We start from the raw sequence: 15,480 nt of genomic DNA on the forward strand, positions 1-15,480 counted from the left end.
ATCCCCGAAAACCTAATGCAAAGCTTAATTTGCTTTAAATATGAGTCCATTCTATCTGTGTAGCACAAAGTAGGACATATCCAAAATGGTCTCTACTGATTTTTAGACTTGTTTTTTAAGTGAAAATATAAAAATAAAATATTGTTGGTCCTACCTGCAATTCTGATTCAACATTATATTTTTCTTTGAAAATATTTTTCTGCTTTTTCTTATGTATGTCCATGAACCCAATGGAGACCAAATGTAACCTCATGCCTCTTTCTCTAGGCATTTAGGGTTAGATTCACAAAGAAATATAGACATGATCACTGGGATTCATAGTCTAAAATTGGCACCTAGGTCACTATACAATGAATGGGGTTCACAACATTCAGCAGACTAGGGAACTCCTTTCTAAACAAACCAACGGGAGATGCAAACTGAGGGATGTATGCTACTCCCCACCCCTCTCTCAGAGATAAGCATCTTAATCTGGGCTGCAGAGAGTTGCCTGCCTCAGCTTGGGATTCTCAGCTGCAAACCCTCTTTTGGCATTAGGTAGCTATACTGTTTTAACAGGAAGAACTGGGAGGACTGTCCTCCCTCATAACTTTTAGTCCACTAGTTAGAGTATCACCTAGGACATGGGAGACCCCTGGTTCAAGTACCTCCTCTGCCTTAATGGGAGAAAGGATTTGAGCATGAATCTACCACTAAATGCCCTGAATGCGAACTGTAGGGAAGCCTAATATGGTGGGAGAGCCCCTCAATCACTCCTATAGAAACTGTTCCACTGTGGATAATAAATTTAAAAAGGCATGGGAGTACAGGGACTGGATATTTAATTTCTCAGGAAAGTGCTTTAACTACCAGGTTACAGAGTCATTCTTATTCTTGTTTGCTCTTGCTGACTTTTTCTATCTCTTCCCTTCCCTCTCCCCCACTCCACCACAGAAATAATGAAAGACTTATTGGGCCAGACAGAGAAAAAGCATGTAAACAATCATGGGAAAGACTCAACAGCCTAGTGGTTAGCACACTCAGCAGGGAGACCCTGTGTCAATGACTTTTTTTATTTACAATCCACAGCATATCACATCAGATTATCCCATAGCCCAGTGGTATGGGGACACACATCTTGGAGGTAACAGACTCCCTTTGAAAACCTTTCTCTCCTTCAAGTGGAGGAAGGACTTGAACCAAGAGTCTCCCACATGAGCTGAGGGAGTGAGTATCCTAATGATTGGGCTGAAAGCAATGGGGGAGGTTCTTTTCCTGTTCTCCCTCCCCAGCTGTTTTGTGTAAGATCACCTATAGGCCTGATCCAGTAGGCAAGTTCTCAGCATACTAACAGGATCTGTGCCCACAGGCAACTTAGGCAGAGAAACACCTGTCTTCCCCCACTTTGTGCGCCTGCGGCTTAGATGTCCAGACACCTAACATGGGAATGCAGTGCATATGGCCAGAAGTAGAAACATAGCTGCTTAGGATAGGCATGTAGGAATCTACCACCTCACAGGTGAATGGTTCAGGGGGAGCTGAGCAGGGGTTTTGTGAATCCCAGTGGGACCTGATTCTGGGATTTACTCAGCTCAGGTGGCAGTTAGATGCCTAAGTCCCTTTGTGAATCTAGTCCTTAGGAATTCTGTGTGTCTGTGTCTGTGTGTGAGAGAGAGAGAGACTATTATGGAAAGATAGCTCATCTAATAAGATAGTAAAACACTGATTTAAACTTGAGATATTTGACCTAATGAGGAAACAAAAAGTACATGAATTAAATGCTGTCAGCATGCAGGTGTGGGGGCATGGATCAGCGTTCACGTCGTACTCCCTGTCAGTACTCAGTCCAAGCTGGGGAAGCTTATGATCCAACCAGTGGACCAAATTTGATGATGAAACCTGGTCACACGCTAAGAAAAAGAATGCAAGTTTTTCTCACCTTCCACATCCTAAGGGCTGGACTTTCCTCCCCTTTTTGTTCACAGATTTCTTTTCAAATAGAGTAGTTAGCAAACTGGGATGATGCAAACTGGAATGTCTGAAACCAAGTGAGAAGATACAGAATGATCAGCTGGCTGAGATCTAATGTTTACATTGCTTTCTTCAGGTTAGTATTTGTTGAACAGCTGGAGTTACAGATCTCAAGCTTCTGAATACTCTGTGACTGGGAACACCAAACACCATTCCACTCTTATATACCAGCGCTGTTTTTTAATTCTACAAAGAATGTTGCCTTCAATCAAAGGCTTTAATCCTCGTGTCCCATAGCATTTATGGCAAGGAGTGAGAAGGTCTATTTAGGGAGGCATTTCAATTCTCCCTTCTGCCAAATCAAAAACATGTTATTTCTAATGCCAGCACAGTGGCCTCATGTGCTAAAAAACTAGTGACATTTTGACACAGTCAGGGACAATTGTGCATTACATATATCATAAACTGCAGCTTAAGTATATGGTGAGCATTCTCTCTGTATCTGTAGCATCATCTCTGCCAAACAAGTTACTGTCAGCTGGGAATGCTGTAATGATGACACAATATTTGCATTACCATGTATTTTGTGGTTTTCCCCATTTTCTCTACACAGTTCCCACTACTAGAGGTATGTGAAAGGATTTGCTTGTTTTCACTGTGCTAGTATTTATGTGTAAAAATGAATAGTCTCATGACTCTCAGAGAAAAATCATCAATTTACCCAAGGCTTACATTTACCCATAACATAGGTGCCAATGGAGCACTCACAGAAAAAAATAATAATGGGTGCTCAGCACCCACCGGCAGCTCTGCCGATCAGCTTCTCCCCCTCTTCCCCCATTGCCTCCTGCCTGCTGGTGATCAATTGTTCAGGGGTATGCAGGAGGCACTGGGAGGGGAGGAGGAGGAGCAGGAGCAGGGAGAAGCAGCAGTGGAGTGGGGGAGGGGCTTGGGGTGGAGCAGGGATCGAGCACCCCTGGGGAAATGAGAAATTTGGCGCCTCTGACCCATTACCACAAGAGAAAGCTAGTGCCACAGTCTGTGAAAAGTCTTGTTTACTCTTTGCAAATTTCTCATGGCCAAAAAATTTAGGAAATTTCTAAATCCATGTTCTTTTAATTCTCACCAAAAAGTGACAAAAATGAAGTGAATGAGATACTTTCCCCTTCCCCTCACAACTCGCTGTCCAAAAATATATGTAAGTCTCAAGCTTAATAATGTCTGGACCTGCAGAAAGTGCAAAAGATCTTCAAAATGCAAAACACTACCAGGGAGATGTGCCCCATGTAAATATTCCATAAACCACCTGGACAATTCTTTGTAGGACACCACAATTTCCTCATTTTCCAGGAATATCCTGAAGTTTGCAGGTGGTATTCTGAAGAGAAAGATGACTATATATTCTACCAGTCCATAATGTTTCCTTCATTGTTCATGATCTACTGGAAACATGTTTGTTTTAAAGCTTCTAAATACAAAATGAAATTCTGTGAACTGTAACCAGCTTCTTTTACAGCACACAGTAAAGCTTGCTCACACTGACACCTTCAGCAGATTTCTAGCCAACCCAGAGGGGTTCTTCTTCACAGCCTGCCCAGTTATAGGCAGAGTTCCTATCTTCTTTCACACCATCACTTTGATACCTCATTTTGTGACAGATTAGGTTCCCCCAAGAATTACTGCACTAAATTTTAGATCATCTGTGAATGGAGTATGTGTGTGTTCAGAGCAGAGACTTGCTGCCCATCACCAACAGCCAATAAAGGATTCTAAGGGCAAGTCTACACTACAGCACTACACTGGTGCAGCTAAATCGATGCACTCTCCCATTGGCATAATTATTCCACTTCAGCTTTCAGATGAAGTAGTTCAGAAGCACTCTGCAGCATATACTTGGTATTTTTGCCTATTTTGCTTACTTTCCTTCTCGGTTACAGTTCTTAGTAGGAAATCTCATTTTACCTTCAGGATATGATGGGATTTTTGCTTTTTCTGTATATTGCTAATTATTATTGTTTAGGGGCCTGACCTACTTCTGTTGAAATCAATGAGTTTTTCTCTGACTTCAGTGAGGGTAAGATCAGCCCCTAAGTTAAACTTTCCTCACTATACAGTAAGGAAGGAGATATTTGGTATTCTGTATTAGTTACATTCTTTTAATTGATTACTACTATCTATTTTATTTTATTTTATTATATGTAATTGATTATTTTGTCCAACACTTTTCTAACATGTTTTATTATTACTTATAAAATAATAAATTACTTTTATAAAACAAAAACACTTTTAAGTGGTGTACTCCAAAGCTCAGTTTTTCAGGGCATATTCTTTATTATACACATTGCCTTGGGGTGGGGGAAGGGGAGAGGGGAGGGAGAAGAAAAAGAGAGAATAAACCCTGTTTTTTTTATTTTAATGAATCCCCTGCTCCTCCCAACCTCACCCCCCAAAAAACACTAAAGAACTTTGCTGTTTTATAGTAAATATTATAGTGGGAATATGCAGAATTTCATTGCAGTGAAATTTCAAGTGGTTTTATGAACCCCTAACAGGGTGCATCCTGCCCTGAAGGAAACCATAAAGTTGCTGATGGCTCTCATAATTCTAAAACCTGTGGATATGACAACCGATTACAAGTATTCTAATAACTGGTTTGCACACAGGGTTTATGCTTTCTCAGAGTCATAATTATCTTGTCTCAGTATCTGACAGTATATTGTGTAAAAACTTGCACTGTGGGAATTTGAACATGGAACTTACTGGCTTATGGTTTACACAGCAAACTGCAGGTATGTTTTCTCATTAAACAACAATAATTTTAATCACACATATTATTACGTAGGCTACGTTGAGCAGATATATTCATGTTAAAATGGATGTGTATTACAAACAAGACAACTTCAAAAACCTTTCTTGTTTATGAGGAAGGCCTTAGCACCATGTTACAACTGTTCCCCCCGTCCCCCAGCAGTTCTACATCTTCTATGCATCAGAGATTCAGAGATTTGTTTGGCTCCCTCTTCTTACATAATTAGGAGGTTTCAAAAAAGGATCAACAAAACACATGACAAAGTGTTTGTTTATTTGAAAACCAGGGAATCCTGCATGTGACTGGCAGTTTGCAATTACAGAACAAACAGATCCCCCATTCAGTTTTCCCGCTGAGAAAAACAGCTGCTTATCTTATTGCCAAGATGAACCCCTAATTTTCAAGATCACTCACTTAACATAAACAGACCATTATCAATGTACATTTCCAGGGACTGATATGAAGTTTCCAGGACTTTAACAGAAGAAAATATAGGTAAACTATGTAAAATATTATGCAGGAGCTCACCTTTAAAAGAACGAAGCACGGAGTTTATAAGTGAGATTTGCACACATGAAGCCCAGATGTGATAAAGGTAGCAGTGTATAAAGATGTAGAAACTATGAAGCTATAGAAGCTATGAAGCCCTAATCCTGCAAAGACTTACATATTTGCTTAACTTTATGCACTGTCAGTAGTCCCACTGAAGTGAATTAAACTAAACATGTGAGTGAGTCTTTGCAGGATCAAGGCTTTAGGCAGTAAAAGGAACAGCATTGTCTTTAATGCTGCCTTAAAAAGAATAGTGGAAAATGACTGTTTTTTGTTTCAATTATTGTATTATTTATTTATTACAGTAAAATCATATTTTTTAATAATTTTGAAAAGTTCTCATTCTCAATAGCAGCACATCACGTTTCCTTTTTTCTATTTTTCCTTTTCTTACTATAGCTGGTAAAAAAAAAAACCAGGAAAATGATTATGTGAAACAAATCAAAATGTCTAAGTTATTTTCATTCCGCATGGTGCACAATAGGTCCATTTTCTGTTGTTGTTTTTGTGTGTGAAATTTTCTTTGCTATTTGGTATCAGTATTTTTACCCATTTTTTATTGAAATAATTTTGTAACATTTTATTTACTAAAAAAAACTGGTTTCCAGAAGAAAATACAGATTTTGATAAATACAAAATGCAAATGGAAATTTCAAAAATGATTTAAATAAAAAAAATTGTTAAAGATTTCAGTAAAAGGTGGAGAATATGAAAAATAGATAATTTTGATAAGGTCAACCATTTTTCACAACATTTTTCATTTTTTAACAAAAAGTTATTTCTTGATTCAACAACTTTTGTCCAAAAAATGTTGACAATCTTTATTTCTTACATGGCCTTTTTTTATATTGGCCCAGATCTAGCTGAGCTTTGCATGTTGCTGAACTAATGGGTGGAAGCTGGAAGATGTCCCTATGCTACCTTTGTATTCCCCAGTCCTGGGGCTCACCATGAGCTGGAATGGGTCATGGCCAGTGATATTAAAGACTGGGGATGGGCTTATGCAACTATGTACTAGGTGTGTTGGACTCATGGAAGGAGGTGGTGCTTGCCTGTCTCCCACCCCTGAGATACTGGGAGATCTCCTGCTCCCCTTACTGCTGCCAGAGTTGGGAGCAGGATGGTGGGGTCATGAGCTAGGTTTGGTTGTGAGAGGAGTCTGGCCCAACTCTCTCCCTCATCCCTCTTCCTCATTCTCTCCACTGCTGCTGCAAGCATTCCCAGTCCATTATGGGCTTGGATCTTTGGAATACTTGTGTTCAGTTATTATTCTGCCACACTGTAAAAAGTTTCTTTCAGAGAACAAGTGAGAGAAAGGAAATGGCTTATGACAGTTCCTAACTCAGGTAAACCTGAATGCAATTTCATGGGATACAGAAAAAAAGCACTTGTCGAGCTCAAAAACTTTCTCCTTGACAAATCTCAGTGGTCTGTTGCAAACAGTGGAGGTGTTCGAGCTTCTCAAAAATTGATCACAGGAATCTGGGCATTTAATGGAAAGAGGTAGACCACCCAAACAAGGGGGTCACTAGCAGCTTTTTCGCTTATAAGATCCAACTTTGTGTTTATAGTCTGAATTTGTGTGGGATGAGGAGGGCTTCAGACTCGGGGTTGGGTACATGTAGGAAAAGGAGATACCTGCTTTGTTCAAAATAGAACCTGAAACATATCAAACCTATGTAGATGCTGTTTTTAAAATGTTTTATAGGGTTTTTTGTATGTGTCTGATGAGAATGATCTGAACACTGCTTTTGGAGCCCAGGGGTTTTTGTACATATTTGTCTATATTTTATTTGCAATAGGGTATGTTAGTCCAGAATTTTAAAAATTCATCTGGTAGATCTCCTTTTCTTTCTTTTGCTCTGGATTTGCTTTTGTTTAAAATCTGTATTTAAATTCCTCTAAAATGCAGGAACTGCACTTGTCATTTCACAGTGCTCTGGGAGAGAAGTACAAAGCCTCCCCTTTAAATTCTTCCTGCCTCCTCACTTATATTTGACTAGCTTGAAGCCTGCTTTTTACCCTGAGATTTTGGTGTAACATCCGCAGATTTTAGTTGGATTGAATGGATTTTTATTTCATTGCTTCTGTTTTCATCTTAGAGTTCCTGGAAGACAGTGTTGGTATGTCACTTGTCTGTTCTGGTAGATCTCTCTTGTATACTTCAGAAGGTTCTAGGGGATCAACAAAGGGATTCAGGTGTTGCAATGCCTAACTTATAGGCACCTAGTAAATTACTGGGACAACACTGGGATCCACAAAGCTGGAGTTAAGAACCTAGGCTCCCTATATAATGAATGAGGAGAGACAGGTCCCTAAGAATGGGATCCATAAAAGCCAGCACAGTAGGTAGGGAGCCGGCTAAACTAGACAATGGGAGATGCCTAAGCTCCTCCTCACTCACAGAATTAGAACCCCAAGTCCAGGCTTCAGGGAGGCACCAATCTCTGCTTGAGATTCAAAGACAGGAATGTCATACTGGAGTCAGGCAGCTTAGGCACCAAAGTTGTTTCTTGTGAGAATGAGGGAGACATCTGCCTCACTCCACATAACATGGTGCTGCTGTTGCTGCCCTCCTTATAACTTTTTTCCCAATGGTTCCAGTGCTCACCTGGGATGTGGGAGACTCATGTTCAAGGATTTGCACGGGGGTCTCCCACCCCTCAAACTATTAGATGATCTCCCTCAATCTCTGCTGTTGAAGCTATTCTACATTGTATAAATAATTAAATAGCTGCTAGAGAAAAGGTACTGGATGCTGCACTTCCCAGATGGGTTCCCGTGACAGAATGTACCCCTCTGTCCCCCCACCCTACACACTATTGTAATAATCTTTGTACAAAGTATGCCTTGTGAGGTATCCTTTGAAAATTCATAATTTTCTGGTCAATATTGTCCTGATAAAATATGTGTGGCAACATTGTATGTGAAGTTATATGATTCCGTTGTATGATGTTATTAACATACATTCCAAACAGAAGTTGACAAACAGGTCTGTTCTAAACAAAGGAATGTGTGCTCTGCTTAATTTGCATTTAAGCAGTAAACACTCATCAAGCAGGAAAGGGAAACAAAGGAAGCTCAAACAGGTGAGAAAAAAGCAGCAGGGAACATCCTTCCCTATAGACTTTTTGTCTCCTGAATCTCAGCTGGAAAGAAGGGGACTGACACTATTAAAAGGAGGGACAAACACCTCAAGACACCACCCTCTCTCTGTCCCTGCCCATTGATTTTCTGCACCTGAAGCAACAGATTCTGGGGTCCCAAGCTAAAAAGTTTGGTCATTAAGACTGCTGAAAGCATATGTGAGAAATGTTGCTTCAATCTTATATAGTTTGTTGTTAGGCAACTGTATTGTTTTAACTTTATTTTCTTGTAACCATTTCTGACTGTTATGCCTCATTACTTGTACTCACTTAAAATCTCTCTCTTTGTAGTTAATAAACTTATTTTATTGTTTTATCCGATACAGTGTGTTTAAATTGAAGTGTCTGGGAAACTTCATTTGGGCTGACAAGTTGTGTGCATATTATTACTTTTAAAGAAATAACAGACTTGACATAAACTTGTATTTTCCTGGAGAGGGCAGGGCTGTACAGGACAAACATTTCTGGGGGAAAATTGGGGATTGGGGCTTTGTTTGGGACACCCTGCAGTATAACCAAGTGTGGTAAGGATCAATGTGTGGTAAGGGCTGACAGAGACATAGTGGTGACTTACATACTGGAGGACGTTTGTGAGCAGTCGAGGCTGGAGGCTACATCAGCAAAACATTGTAAAGAGCATCCCAATTAAAGGGCAGGGGTTACACAGATGCTCATTAGTATGTCATTGGTATGTCACAGTGGCACAGTGAGCTAGGGTTTATGCACAGCTTGTTATTTTAAATGAGGTTTACTCTTTAAGTACTGGTTTCAGAGTAGCAGCCGTGTTAATCTGTATCCGCAAAAAGAAAAGGAGTACTTGTGGCACCTTAGAGACGAACAAATTTATTAAAGCATAAGCTTTCGTGAGCTACAGCTCACTTCATCGGATGCATACAGTGGAAAATATAGTGGGGAGATTTTATATACACAGAGAACATGAAACAATGGGTGTTACCATACAGACTGTAACAAGAGTGATCAGGAAAGGTGAGCTATTACCAGCAGGCGAGTGGGAGGGGGGTGGACCTTTTGCAGTGATTATCAAGGGGGGCCATTTCCAGCAGTTGACAAGAACAGTAGGGGGGGAAATAAACAAGGGGAAATAGTTTTACTTTGTGTAATGACCCATCCACTCCCAGTCTTTATTCAAGCCTAAGTTAATTGTATACAGTTTACAAATTAATTCCAATTCAGCAGTCTCTCATTGGAGTCTGTTTTTGAAGGTTTTTTGTTGAAGAATTGCCACTTTTAGGTCTGTAATCGAGTGACCAAAGAGATTGAAGTGTTCTCCAACTGGTTTTTGAATGTTATAATTCCTGATGTCTGATTTGTGTCCATTTATTCTTTTACATAGAGACTGTCCAATTTGGCCAATGTACATGGCAGAGGGGCATTGCTGGCACATGATGGCGTATATCACATTAGTAGATGTGCAGGTGAACGAGCCTCTGATAGTGTGGCTGATGTGATTAGGCCCTATGATGGTGTCCCCTGAATAGATATGTGGACACAGTTGGCAACGGGCTTTGTTGCAAGGATAGGTTCCTGGGTTAGTGTTTTTGTTGTGTGGTGTGTGGTTGCTTGTGAGTATTTGCTTCAGGGGGGCTGTCTGTAAGCAAGGACTGGCCTGTCTCCCAAGATCTGTGAGAGTGATGGGTCATCCTTCAGGATAGGTTGTAGATCCTTGATGATGCGTTGGAGAGGTTTTAGTTGGGGGCTGAAGGTGATGGCTAGTGGCGTTCTGTTATTTTCTTTGTTGGACCTGTCCTGTAGTAGGTAACTTCTGGGTACTCTTCTGGCTCTGTCTGTCAATCTGTTTCTTCACTTCAGCATGTGGATACTGTAGTTGTAAGAACGCTTGATAGAGATCTTGTAGGTGTTAGTCTGAGGGGTTGGAGCAAATGTGGTTGTATCGTGTCATTACACAAAGTAAAACTATTTCCCCTTGTTTATTCCCCCCCGCACACACTGCTCTTGTCAACTGCTGGAAATGGCCTACCTTGATTATCACTACAAAAGGTACCTCCCACCTCCCCACCCCCCGCTCTTCCGCTGGTAATAACTCACCTTTCCTGATCACTCTTGTTACAGTCTGTATGGTAACACCCATTGTTTCATGTTCTCTGTGTTTATAAAATCTCCCCACTATATTTTCCACAAGTACTCCTTTGCTTTAAGTACTGGTATAGCAATTTGAAGTGAGTCGCAAGTGTGGTGGCTGGAAACAATCAAAGCAAAGTTACAGTTTATTGTTTTCTGATTGCTTATTTTGGGTAAGGAAAATAGAAACAATAAAGTATAAAAATGAGCACCATCAAAACAACTGCAAATCTAGAATTGGCCAGATTAGAGAAAGATGAAAGAGGCAGAGAACTTGAGCACCAAAGGTGGCAAGCAGAGATGAGGATCAAGGAGCAGGAGGCTGCACATCAGCAAGCCAGAGAGCTTAAAGAACAAGAAATATCAGTCCTCCAGTAATCCAAGGAATCTGAGAAGCTAAAAGAAGAGAGAGAAATAGCTGCTCACAAGACAGCCATGGAGCAGTAAGAGAAAGGCACCCAAGAAAAGGTGAAGGAGAGGAAATATAATCAGGACAGATGGAAAAGCATGGACAGATCCCAGAGTCACCAATTTCTCCCTCCACTCAAGGAACCCTCAGCTTGAACAAGTTGTGTCCTGCATACAAGGAATTAGACTGCACTGAAGAATACCTTACCACTTTTGAAAGACTGTGTGAGGTTCATAATATTTCTGAGGATAAAAATGTCCACACACTGATGGCAAAACTGTCTAGTAATGCTCTGAAAGTGTTTAATCAAATGCCAATTTAGGAATCTTTGATGTATTCTGAATTTCAGAAAGCTGTTTTACAATGGTTTCCAATTACTCCTGAAGAGTATAGGTTGAAATTTAGAAAACACAAGAAAAGTGCTGGCATGAGGCATAGTGAATATGTCTATAAGTTGTGTGACCTAATAAAAAATGGGTAAAGGAAAGGGGGCTGAGGATTATAACCAATTGTTTGATCTCTTTACTCAACAACATTTCCGCAGTATATTCACTGAATGTATTAGGACTAGCCTGTGGGATAAAGCTTAAAATCTGTGCAAGAAACGGCCACTCTGTGCAAGCCCAGATGTCCAATGAGCTCAAATCACAAAAGGAGGGGTACAAATCCAGTGTAAAGGGGGGATCCTGTTTTACCCCTGGGAAGAAAGAGGGTGGTTGGGAGCCTAGGCACTCCCCTCCCAACCCTTCTGAATAGTTCCTCTTCTGGAAATCCCCATCACAAACCTCCTGTGAACGAGGAAGTTCCAAGAGTTTCCAGTGTATCTCTACTGAGCACCTGAGATATCAGTGCCCTGAGCTAGAAGAAACTAAGCCCCATCCAACCCATGTTAATGCAACTGTCCTTAACACAGAAGTCCCTGAGATGCTGACAGGTCACTTGGTTAGTTCTGTGAGGGTGGATATGGAATTTATTAAGGTTGCCAGAGTAAATAACAAGGAGTGCATAGGATGGTGAGACACTGGAAGACAGATCTTAGCCCAGTGGTTAGGACAGTCTTCTGAGTAGGGGAGACTCCTCTTCAAATCCTTGACAGTGTTCTAACCACTGGGTAAAAAGTTATAAGGTGGGCTCCTCCTCCTCTGGCCATATTTTAAATGGGTACTGGTTAGGTAGATGTTCTGAGAGGACACCTACTAGGGAAGATAGGTGGAGGAGTGCCTATCTTCCACTGGTCCGTGGATCCCTCTGGGGCTTAGGCATGAGATAGGTGTCTAGACTGCTAGAATGAGGAAGCAGTGTGTTTGCCCAGAGGCAGAAATTTAGGTACTTAGGGAGCTTTTACCCTAAAACTTTAGGTGCCCAGTGAGTTTAGGCACCTACAGGGTACAGTGGTAGCCAAGCAGGGGTTTTGTGGATCAGAGTGGGGCCTAAAACTGGGGTTTAGGCACTTAAGTACCTTTCTTGATCTGGGCCCTAGTCTCCACTCCTCCCGCAACACATAGGTGGTTGCTTCATTGCAAAAACATTCATAGAGTGCAAATTTATGCAAAAAATTAGCCTGTGGTATCTCTGTTAATGAAGGGGAATAGATCCCCTGGTGAAAGAGAGCTTTAAAAACAAATTAAACAAAATCACAGAACTAAAACAATGATTGTTAATTATCATGTTTTCACTTTTTTTTCTGTTGCTTCCCATCCCCTATCCTTCATCTCTACTTGGAAATTTAACAAGTGGATATGGAAGCTGATATCGTGGGAAAATCGGAGATGGGAACTGAAATCTTAACAATAACAATCACAACAACAACAAAAAACAACAATAATAATTAAAAATAATAATAAATAATGGTCTAATTTGGGGCTGTTTTTCCATCCTCTATTTCTCCAAGATTCCAGGTGGCAACAATAGCTACAAGCACTTTTTCTCCTCTGGGTTTGGCTATTGCCTCCTGTACTACGAAAAGAGACTGAGACATAAGCCCTTGTATCAGAGGCATGGTATGAGGCAGGACCTGCTATCAGAATTTGGCAAGAACAGGGCTGATATTGCAGAAATACACGTTCCTAATAAGTGTTAGTCACAGAGTGCAAACACATATCAAGTGGTACCAAAACATTCCAATATCAAGGATGGTACAAAAATATTACCCAAGGATAACAGGAAAACACTGACTCCTCGTAAAAGATAAGGTCAGAGTGACAGTACGTAATAAAAATGTTTTGATTGAACCAACATAACTAGCAATGTCAGGGGGCAGTAACTAACTATGTCAAAGGAGCAGAACTAACTGGTTTGTATTAGGGCATAAAGATGTATCCCAGAGGGATTATCTTTGTCTGGCTTTAGGGAGGAACAGAAAGTCCCGCCTTTCACTGAGCTGGTCCATTGTTATGGGCATCCATGTATTAGTGGTGCCGTAGAGTCTGTGAAATACTAGTACCATGCTTTGTCAACAATAAACCTGGCTGGGTGCCTTCATCCCTTAATGGCTCTTGTGGTCATTGGGTGGTTTGCTTGTGGTCATTGGGTGGTTTGCATGTCAGCTGTCTGCGCAGGTCTGGGGCAGCACACAGAGGGAACACACACACACACACACAGCCAAACATCTATCAACATCTAACCACACTGGTGACCCATGACCATGGACCTTGTCACATGCAGCCTGGATTCCTGCACTATACTCTGTACTGGATTATTTTTGAAGTCAACTCAAAATATACAACTGGTGTAGAATGTAGCTGACCGCTGTTACATACATGGACTATATTACACCAATTCTCCACAGACAATATTGACTTCATATTCATTTATAGGTGAAATTCAATGTTTTGAATCTGATCTGTAAATCCCTATGAGGTTTGGATTGTAGGAACCTAAAAAATGCTTCTTCCTCATGGATAGTGAAGGCAGTTGAAGTCAGCTTCTGGGCTGTTTTACTATGTCCCTAGATTTGAATAGGGTGTAGACATCATGGAAGGCCTTCAGCTCTGGAATTTGCTTCCTTTATTGTTTGGATACTTGAACTTCAAGGCAAGGTGTAAAGGCTTTATAGCTTGTCTTTACTCAGGCTTTTGACTTTAAGGGAGTAATTGCAATTTTTTTATTGAAAAAAAATTGCACTTTTTTCTAAACTATATTGCTTATTTGTCAACAAGTTTTGTGGTTTTTTTTCATATTTCATACACATGCACTCAGATTATTTAAGGGAACCTTTTGTAAGTGTCCAAATGAATGACTGAAGAGGTCCGTAGCATATATCTGAAATCTAAATTTTATCCTTAATATCAGCTAAACCATGCTTTTCCACCCAGCACATAAACCTATCTGGCACATCTAAGAATAAGCACTGATGGGACTGGGATGTGATTTGCCCTGATGAGGTGTTTAAGATAATTTTACAAAGCAATTGGAAGCATGCACTGCCCTCAGGGCATCAGATTTTATATGGCAATGCTCACATAATTACCCTAAGATGGATTGCCATAGGACTCCTTGGGCCTCTGTCTGGAATAAATCCCACATCTAGATAGAGAAAGAAAAATGTGACTGGCAGAATTGGCAGGATTTTGCTATGTGTTAACTTTGAGATCTCTAAATTATAACCCAAAAGCCTTTTTACACATGTGACTATTTGTGTAAAATGGCAAGCATGACTGTAACCAATTTTTAAAACATTATTAGCTGAGGTATTAACTTGGGATTGAGATGTCCTCTTGAGACCAGCCATGTCCATGTCCTCTGAGATATATCATAAAATGACTAGCTAGCCAGAAATTAGTGGCATCACAGATCTATAATTGCTTTACATATTGTCTATTTGGCCTACTGCTGCCTTTTCAGGAGACCAAGGTTATTGCATCACAAATATCAGAGGAGAAATGGGCAGTCAGAACAATTTACCAGATAGATTAATTTAGGGAGGAATTTCTTATTTTTATGTCTGCATATATTTCACCAGACACCAGCAGCTCTTATGGAATGCCAATAAAAATGCATCTAATTTTTACTGAAACCATTTTTCCTCTTTTTTTTTTTAGAAATATTAGGGGATTTGTGGAGAAAATAGTATGTGATCATGTAACCAAAGACTATCATAATGCATACGCTCAAGGGCACTGAAGTAAGGTTGCAAAGGAAATCTTAACTCTGGCATTTCCTAATATTTGAGTACTTGACTTTGCCAACAATGTTCTTTTAACATAGGGTTTTTTAATGTAATTCCCTACTATTTAATGACTTAAAAATTGACAAAACAAAAATTATCATCATGTAGAACTATACTAAACCCACATGAGTCATCAGTAGAGTTGGGATCTTTAGATCCACATTACAGTCCTCCACCGCTTGAGCTAACAAAGTAATGGGAGCAGATCTATGGGCATCTGGGACTGGGGCTGGGACACATTTTGCAAGGAGTTTCACAGCTATTTGCTAGACAGGAAGGAATGTTGAGATTCAGGAATCCTGAGTTTGATTTCAGCTTCTGAGGGATGCGTGTTCTAGTGGTTACA

Source organism: Chelonia mydas, chromosome 2, assembly GCF_015237465.2.
Source record: "Chelonia mydas isolate rCheMyd1 chromosome 2, rCheMyd1.pri.v2, whole genome shotgun sequence".
Taxonomy (NCBI): Eukaryota; Metazoa; Chordata; order Testudines; family Cheloniidae; genus Chelonia; species Chelonia mydas.